The sequence below is a fragment of the Belonocnema kinseyi genome, chromosome 1 (assembly GCF_010883055.1).
Source record: "Belonocnema kinseyi isolate 2016_QV_RU_SX_M_011 chromosome 1, B_treatae_v1, whole genome shotgun sequence".
NCBI classification, from domain to species: domain Eukaryota; kingdom Metazoa; phylum Arthropoda; class Insecta; order Hymenoptera; family Cynipidae; genus Belonocnema; species Belonocnema kinseyi.
Window position 1 is genome coordinate 16,182,404 of NC_046657.1, and position 9,467 is coordinate 16,191,870.

At 32.1% G+C, this 9,467-nt stretch overlaps 1 protein-coding gene across 9 annotated transcripts in view; it reads left to right on the plus strand.

Annotated features, from left to right (window-relative positions):
- The window catches only part of LOC117171515 (CUGBP Elav-like family member 2), a 979,205-nt gene that overhangs the window by 326,083 nt on the left and 643,655 nt on the right, over positions 1–9,467 (plus strand). The gene's annotated exons all lie outside the window — the stretch shown is intronic.

Consider the following 9,467-nt stretch of genomic DNA (forward strand, 5'->3'; position numbering starts at 1 on the left):
CCCCGAACCCTTTATCGATTTCACTCTGTATACAAATCCACCTTCAGGTAACATTAGTCACTCGGCTCTACCAGTGGCACATAGAGCTCGTTCAGGGTGGAATGGTCCATCCAACTTCGGAAAGCTGGTTATAGAATTGCATTGGTGCACCATTGTATCTACACCGAATTCACCCCCACCCCCGGGTTTCCTATCTTTTATCTCGTTTTTCACCTGTCCCTCTGTTTCTCCGCACGGCTTTTTTTTGCCACTTCAATCTCGAAAAAGAAGATCTAACCCCTGACCAAAACACCTACTCACTTTTATTCATTTCCGAAACAAAGGGTGCAGTACATTGGAGGCATTCCAAAACTGCGTCACGCTATTTTAACACTTATTCCACGCACCCTTTGTTTGTCACAGAGCGTCATACAAAGCTTGAAACTAAGAGGGTGGGGTCATAAACACGTGCATACACCCCTCTTTTAAGTCTAATTTTTCTTTTCTATTTCATTTTATAAACTCAGAAAATAAAATTAGTCAAAGTAGGCGCCACGCGCTTAAAAAAATGATTTCGTAGGCTATTAGGAGGTTAATTAAGTCCTTCCAACCTCCCCTACCCTTACTTTCCCTTCCCTCACCCCCCTACTTCTCTCTCTCCTTGTCTACTCTCCCTCTCCACACTTCATTTCTATCCTTCTCATCTTTTCCTCTCGTTTCCCCAACTTCAATCTTCTCCGGTTCCCCTGTCTTCTCAGTTCCTCCACTAATACTCGTCCTTCACAACATCCCTTCCCTAGCCATCACTTTCCTTTCCCTACGCAGCCCCACTGCCGAAATAGCCCAGCCTTCACTTACCTGGCTACCCTTCATTACTTTTAATGATTTCTCCTACTTCCCCTCACTTTTTCTACTTCCCCGCACTTCTCATACTTTCCCTCAATTTTCCGACTTCTCTTCCCTAGTCTCCCCTTACATCGTCTATTTTTCTTTCCGCTCATTTCTCCTCACTTTCCCTACTTCTCCTTCCCTTACTTCTATACTTCCCCTTCCCGTAAGCTACCTTTTCTTTCCCTGCTTCCACTCCCGACAATTTCCCCTACTTCTCTACTTCCCCGTTCCTCACTTCACCATCACTTCTCATACTTTCACTCTCCTCACTTTCCCTTCACATCCCCTACTTCTGCTTCCCTCTTTTCTGCTCACACCCCCTACTTTACTACTCATAATTTTTCCTTACTTCCCTCCCCTTATTTCACCTTGTTTTCTCTACTTTTACTCCCTTCTTTTTCCCTTAATTTCCCTACTTCCAGGCCTTTCTCTTCCACAGCTTCCCCGATTTGCACGCACGTAATTTCCCCTCAATTTCCCTGCATTAACACCCCTAATTTACCTCGCAAAGAAAAAGCACCCCCTTTTAATTTCAGATTTTGGTTTCAATAACACTTGGTAAATGCATAATATAAAACTAAATATACATACTTAATATTTAACAGAATTCACAGTCTTTATTTCATTGAAGTAGGGGAATAATTAGGAAATAAATTCATTTAAATGGAATTAATGTATAGGTAGGTACAATGTTAAATTCATTATGAAATAATTAAGGTTCTAAGTAGTTGACATTTTAAACGAAATAGATGAATTTTCTTCCAAAAACTTTTCCACCAGAAAGGATTAATTTTGAATCTAAAAAGACGATTTTTCATCAAAGCTATTGCGTTTTCGAAACCATCAAAGATGATTTTTTATCAATATAGTTGAATAGATGAGTTTTCAACCAAATGACCATTTCACCATTTAAAAAGACGAATGATTAACAAAATAGTTAAATTTTTAAAAAAATAATCCAATTTTTAATAGGATAATGAGCTTTTTAATAATATGATTAATTTTTCAAAAAAATATTTAACAAAATAATGAACTTTTGAACGAAACATTTGAACTTTTAACCACTCAGTTGGAATTTAGACCTACAAAGGTGACTTTTCAACAAAATAGTTAATTTTTCGACCTAAAAATATAAATTTTTAACCAAGTTGTTGAATTAAGAGAAAAATTAATTATCAGCCAAGCATTTTCATTTATAAGCAAATAGTTTAACTTTCAAGGAAGAGAGATACATTTTCTACAAAATAGTTGCATTTTTAAGCAAATAGTTGAATGTTCTATGAATCAAATGATAGAATTTTAAAACAGAAAATATTAAACTTCAACCAGAAACACTTGCATTTTCAACCAAGTAGTTGGATTTTTAATAAAAAAGTTCTTTTTTTGCCAAAAAATTTAAATGTTTAACAAACCGGTTAAATTTTCAAGAAAATAATCAAATTTTGAACAAAAAAATTAAACTTTCAACAAATTAGTAGAATTTACTACAAAATAATTAATTTTTTAACAAAATAATTGCATTTTTCACCATATAGTTGAATTTTTAAATAAAAAATCAGGCCGCTGCGCGGGCACATTCTCATCGCGCACTGCGCGCGCAGCCTGTAAGTTTGAGCGCGCCTAGGGCGCGCGAGTGTTGATTCTCGCGCTTCGCGCTCGATGATGTATTTTTATCGCGCTTCGCGTTCGAATTTGTATTTACCACGCGATCAGACTTGGCATTTTTCTCATATCCGTGCATTCGTATATTCGCACTCGGTCTTTGTATTTCTCCCACATTCGTGCACAGACCTTTCAAAATTAAGGACCAACGAATCGACATCTGTAATATTGCGATTGTGAACTTATTTTGTTAAAGCTCTTTCGGCTTTAGCGAACACATTCTCATCACCTATATCATGCTTCGCACTCGATTTTGCCCGATATGTCAAATTTTCTACATTATACTCAATACTTTGATATCGAATAAAATATATTTTTTATGTACCTACGTCTAGAATTTGGTATTTAGATTTTACAAAATAAAGAACAAATTGTGTTTTTCATAATAAATAAAATATTTGTTTCTTCTTTTGCGTTAAATTTTATTCTTAGCTGCGCTAATTTTATTCTTATTGCCTTGATTTTATAATTTTTTTTATTTTTAATTTTGTTTTTTAACATTTAAAAAGCTACGCTTCCTACCAAAAAAACATTGATAAATAATTTTTTGATCTTTTTCAGTTGAATAAATGTGGTCTCATTTATTCCCGTAGCTTCTATCGTTGTACTCAAATATAATTTTTTGATCTCCAATGTTGTTTTTTAAAAATATAACAAAAACTACTAATCCTACAAAAAAGTAATTCCTGACAAATTTTCCATTGTTTTTTAGGTGCACAATTTTTGTCAGTCTTTCTCTTTTCGTATCTTGCTTTGTTTTCCACAAAATAGATTTATTCCTTTTTCATTCATTTTCTTGCGATAAAAATTAGAATTATCGCTTTTTTATCAGCAAAATTTAAAAAGTTCTGAAAACAATCTTGTAGGGCCTTTAAAAAGTAACATTTTTCTTCTCCTGACTTTTTCCCATATAACGCCTTTTTTTGCTTCAAATGTTAATTTTCATTTGGTTTTTGAAAATGCTATAACTCTGGTAATTTTTATTTGATCAGAAAAAGTAATGGTGATATATTTTTCGTATTTTTATCTACGACAAATATTAGTCGAAAAAATTTTAAAAAGTGGTCTCAAAAATTTTCAAAATGCTCTAACTTTTTAAAATTGCGCCAAAAAAAGCTGGCTAACGAACAACAACGACAGCAACAGCAACGACGACAGACAGTGACGTAACAATTACTTTTTCTGACTCAGGGGGTCTCAAAACGTCGACATTTTATGGAATCCGTGAAATTCATTTATTACATAAAACCAATGCCTTCTCATTAGGATGAGAATGTAAAAAGTTTAAAATTCAACCAAAATAGATAATTCTCACCTAAAATGTTCAATCTTCAACAACAACAAAATAAATTTTCAACAAAGAACTTCTGTTTTTATCCAAATAGTTCAATATTATATCAAAAAATATTAATTCATAACGAAAAGTATAATGTTTGACATTTCAACAACAAAATTTAAACTAAAATAAAAAATATTGGACAGATTAATTTTTAAAAATAATTCTAACGTACGAATTTTCATTAAATTAGTTAAATCCTCAACCAACCCAGATTAATTTTTAACCAAACAATTGCACTTTTAACCGAAAAAAAACGATGAATTTTTAACCAAAAATGAAATTGTTAAACTAACAGTTTAAAAAATTGACTTTCAAGTAAAAAAAACGAATTTTTAACAAAATAGTTCAACTTTCAGCCAATTAGGTGAATTTTCAATTATAAAAATATAAATTCTCAATGTAAGATTTAACATTTGAATTTTTGACCAAACACGATTAATTTACATCCAAGAATTGATCACTTAAAATTTCAGGCAAACGAAATATTCTTCAACATTAAAAAAAGTGATTTTTGCACATTCAAGCAAAAAAAAAATACAATGAAAAGTTGATTGAATACAGGAAAAAGAGGAATTCTTCAAAAAGGCCAAAAGAGGGGACCAGGGATAAGAGTGGTATTTCTGTATTCAGATACTTTACTGGTAGAATAAAAACCCTGATTTATATTTTTACAAACATTTAAAAAAATTATTATTTACGTTTTTATATTTTCCAAGTGAGATGTCATATTCTGCGATAAACCCTTCCTCCACGCAAGAAATCGTCACAATTCTTCAACCCCCCCCCCCCCCCCCCCCCCCCCCCCCCCCCCTCCCGGAAGCAAGATGCGCTTTTTTATCGGCCCCTTTAATAAAATGAACCTTTCGTCGATTTAGAATTTTTTTTCCGATACATTTTAAAACTGGAACAGGAAAAATAGAGTTTGAAAGCCGCCACTGTTTTGCACCCGTCTGTGTGCCTGCATACATGAGTAGGTACTTATAAGCATTCATCCCTCCGTTTCTCTTCCTCTTCTCTCCTCTTCTGCTTCTTCTCTTTTTCTTAGGACAGTTACAAATGACGTGTTATCTATAAGGATTGTAAGGCGAGAGCGAAAATGGTGAGCACCTGCTCGCTCTATCCGTCTCCTCTGGAGTCTCGTAGCTCTCCATGAACTCGTGTCAATGAGAATCCCATCAACTCTACTACCCTTTCAGGCCGTGACCTTTAAAGATGCTGCGAAATCCTTTTTTTATCAGAATGTGTACAAAAATTTTACTTTTTCTCAGTTGCTTTGGCAAAAAAATGGCCTGGGTCCAACATTACCCCGGGACGCCACATTAACCCGGAAGCCACATTACCCCAGGTGCCACATTACCCCAGATGCCACATTAATCCATTTTTCCACATTACCCTAAGTACGACATTACCCCAAATACCACAATAACTCACGTGCTACATTTCCAACTATCCCTCACGATCCACCATATCTTCACTACGTCCTGCCATCCCTGGCCATTTTTCCCCTCAGTCACATATCCCTAGCCACAGCTATCACATGGCCTTGGCATGATCACCGTCCCCTTTTATTGCTTTTTGCTTCAAAGTTACACCACTTCACCAAAAAACGTATGCCACTTTGACCCAACCTTATACAACTTTTGCCCAACTTTAGGTTTCTTTTCTTTCTCCATATGCCACTTTGCCCCAACCTTATTCCGCTAATAATACCTCATTTTTTCACATTTGAAGCATTTACGCCCTTTTAGATTGTCAAATCTGCTCCCTTTCCTTCTTTTAGAGTGGTTTCACCAAATACCAATTTTTCTCCACCCCTAGATAAAATCTTTTTTCTAATTTCAATTGAAATACCACCTTTTATAAATCTCGCCTGTGTCAGAAATTTTCCCATACTTTTTTATACCCTGTACCACCCAAGCCCTTAAATTCTCACGGGTAAACTCCCATAGCTTCCTTCAAGCATGCTCTAGTATACCCTTAAAGGCTCTAATTTTTTATTTAATTTGAAAAATTTTAATAAAAATCCTTGGTCTTTAGTTCTCGTTTGTAGTGACATGTACTACTGGTCCCCTTCTCTTACGTAGTCTTTTCTATTATTCGATCCTACGCTATAATTTCTTTGAAAATACACTGGGAATCCTATTTAAGTCCGGTTTCGGGTATGATCCTAGATAACCTTGGCTTAAAGCGAACACGACATTTGCTCGCTCAAAACGTAAACAGTCAACCCTCTCTCGACCCTGCGGGCGCCGGAACCGCTGTGGCATAAATTTTCGGAATGACCTAAATGGGAGGGACCTAAATAGGATTCCCAGTGTCGTTTTTAATTAAAAATTAAAATTAATCACAACGAAATAAAATAAAAATGCAATATAAACCTATGAAGATGAGAATGTAAAAATAGTAAATAAAGTTTTTGGTCTTCAATTCTCCTTTTTATTGATATGTACTACTGATTCCTTTCCCCCTTTCCAGTATTTTCTATGATAGATTTCTATTCTATGTTTTACTTGAAAATATTTTTGAGTTAAAAAAATTAAAATTTATCATAAAAAAATTAATGTAAATTAAAAAAAATATTCAGTCCTTAATGTGTCTTTTCATGGACATATACCACAGGCCCCCTTCCACTATTTTCAGTGTTTTCTATCATTTGTTTCTGTTTTATGATTTATTTAAAAATATTTTGTAATTTTAAGTAAATAAAAATTAATTAAAAAATAATAATAAATGAATAAAATTCTCAGTTCTTTAATTCTCTTTTCATTGACATATACTACTGATCCTTCAATATATTTTTTAATTTAAAAAATTTAAAAGTTAATAAATAAAATTAATTGTAAATCAAAATCAATAAATAAAAGTCTTCTGTTTTTAATTGTCCTAATTATTGCCATGTACTACTGATCCTTTTCGCCTTTCCATTCTTTCTATAATTTATACATATTCTATGATTTATTTGAAAATTGAAATTAATTATAAAAAAATATAAGTAAATTTTTAAAAAATAAATAAAAGTTTTAGTCCCTAATTCTTCTTTTCTTATAAAAATAATACTGACTCCCTTCCCCATTTTTCAGTCTTTTCTGTAATTCATTTCTATTGTATGATTTATTTGGAAATATTTTTTGGTTACGAAAATTAAAATTAATTATAAAAAAAAGAAATTAAAATTATTTCTTTGAAAAAAAAAGAAAATAAGTAAATGTGTTCGGTCTTTAATTATCCTTATCATTGACATGTACTTACTGCTATCTTTTTCCTTTCCAGTCTTTTCTACGATTCATTTTTGGTCTATGATAAGTTTGAAAATTGTTTCGAATTTAAAAGAACCTAAAAATTAAGTTTAATTATGAAAAAATTAAAGTAAACAAAGAAAAAATGAATAGAAATCTTTAGTAATTAATTTTTACTATTTTATTCACATATACTACTGATCCTCTTCGCCTTCTTAGTCTTTTCTATGATTCGTTTATATTTTATGATTTATTTGAAAATAGTTTTTAAATTGAAAAAATTAAAATTTTCATTTTCATTGACGTGTAATGCAGATCAGTTTCCCCTTTCCAATTATTTCTATGATTGATTGTTATTCTCTGATTTATTTGAAAATAGTTTTTAATTTAAAAATAAAATAAAAATTTGAAATTGAAAAAGGTAAAGATAAAAATCAAATAAAAGTATTAAGTCTTCAATTTTTCTTTTAATTGGTATGTGCCTTTTAACCCTTTTTCAGTATTTTCTATGATTTATTTCTATTCTATGATTCATTGGAAAATTATTTTTAATTAAAAAAATTTAATTTCGAATAAGTCAAGAAAATAAAAGTTTATAAAAAATAATCAATGAATATAAATATGTGGTCTTTAATCCTTTTTCTTGATATGTGCTGCTAATCACATTCTCTTTTCTAGTATTTTCTATAATTAATTTCTATTCTATAATTCTACTATATTCTACTTCTCCTTCCTCTTTTCAGTCTCTTCGATGATTCATTTCAAAAAATTAAATTAAATTAAATTTAAAAATGTAAATAAAAAAAATTAATGAATAAAAGTCCTTGATCTTCAACTGTTTTCTTAATTAACATTTACTACTTACTTATTAATTAATTCAATGGAGATAGAGAAAGTAGGCGTAGTTTTCAGTGAGGGTGGTTACTCGAGCGAGAAAACTGGAAAATGACCGGGAATTTTTTGAGACTAAGAAAAATTGGAAAATGACAGTAAATCTACTTTTACACCGTAAATAAAAAAAAAATTAGAAGAAAAATCTGACTACTTGAAATATCACAATTTTCATAGCATATGGTAAAATGTAATTTAAAAAAAGTTCGATTTTAACTTTTTTTAAATCTTAGGTTAAGCTGTTTAATTTTCCAGTTAAGATATTCAGATTACAATGCATAACTCTAAAATCTTTCATGCTAAGAAATTTCCATTTTTGGTTTTCATGTTTTAACGTGCATTTACAATTTAAAGAATTAAAATTTGAAGGAGAAATAGATCAATTTTAATAAAAAACTTTTCAACTTCATCAACTGTAAATATAAAGTATTTAATTATTTCAAAAACTGATCAGTCGCCTACACTTGTATTTTATAAAGAAAAACCTGGAAAAGAGGTTCGAGATGTGAAGGATCACTCTTCTATAACCATTCACTAACACTCGTATTGTTTAAAGGGAGACTTAGAAAAGGCTTCTGAGGTGCGATAGATCGTTCTTATGTGATAACTCAGTAACACTCGTATTTTTTAAAGGGAGACCTGGAAAAGGTGCCCAAGAAGTACACATCACTTATCTGTAACCAGACAATAACACTCGTATTTTTAAAAGGGAGACCTGGAATAGGGTTTTAACATGAGACAGATCATTCTTCTGTGACCAGTCACTAACACTCATCTTTTTTAAAGGGAAACTTAAAAAAGGGTTCCGAAATGTGACAGATCATTCTTCTGTGACCAGTCACTAACAATCGTATTTTTTTAAGTGAGAGCTAGAAAAAGCGTTCTGAGATGTGAAAGATCACTCTTCTGTAACCAGTCGCTAACACTCGTATTTTTGAAAGGAACACTTTGAGAAAGGTTCCAAAATGTGACAGATCATTCTTCTCTGATAAGTCACTAACACTCATATTTTTTAAAGGGAGAACTAGAAAAGGGGTTCGAGATGTAACAAATCACTCTTCTGTAACCAGTCACTAACACTCGTATTTTTGAAAGGAACACTTTGAGAAAGGTTCCAAAATGTGACAGATCATTCTTCTCTGACAAGTCACTAACACTCGTATTTTTTAAAGAGAGAACTAGAAAAGGGGTTCGAGATGTAACAAATCACTCTTCTGTGACCAGGCACTAACACTCGTATTTTTTAAATGGCAACTTAGAAAAGGATTCCGACATGTGATAGATCATTCTTATGTGACCAGTCTCTAACACTCATCTTTTTTAAAGGGAAACTTAAAAAAGGGTTCCGAAACGTGACAGATCATTACTCTGTGATCAGTCACTAACAATCGTATTTTTTAAAGTGAGAGCTAGAAAAAGCGTTCTGAGTTGTGAAAGATCACTCTTCTGTAACCAGTCACTAACACTCG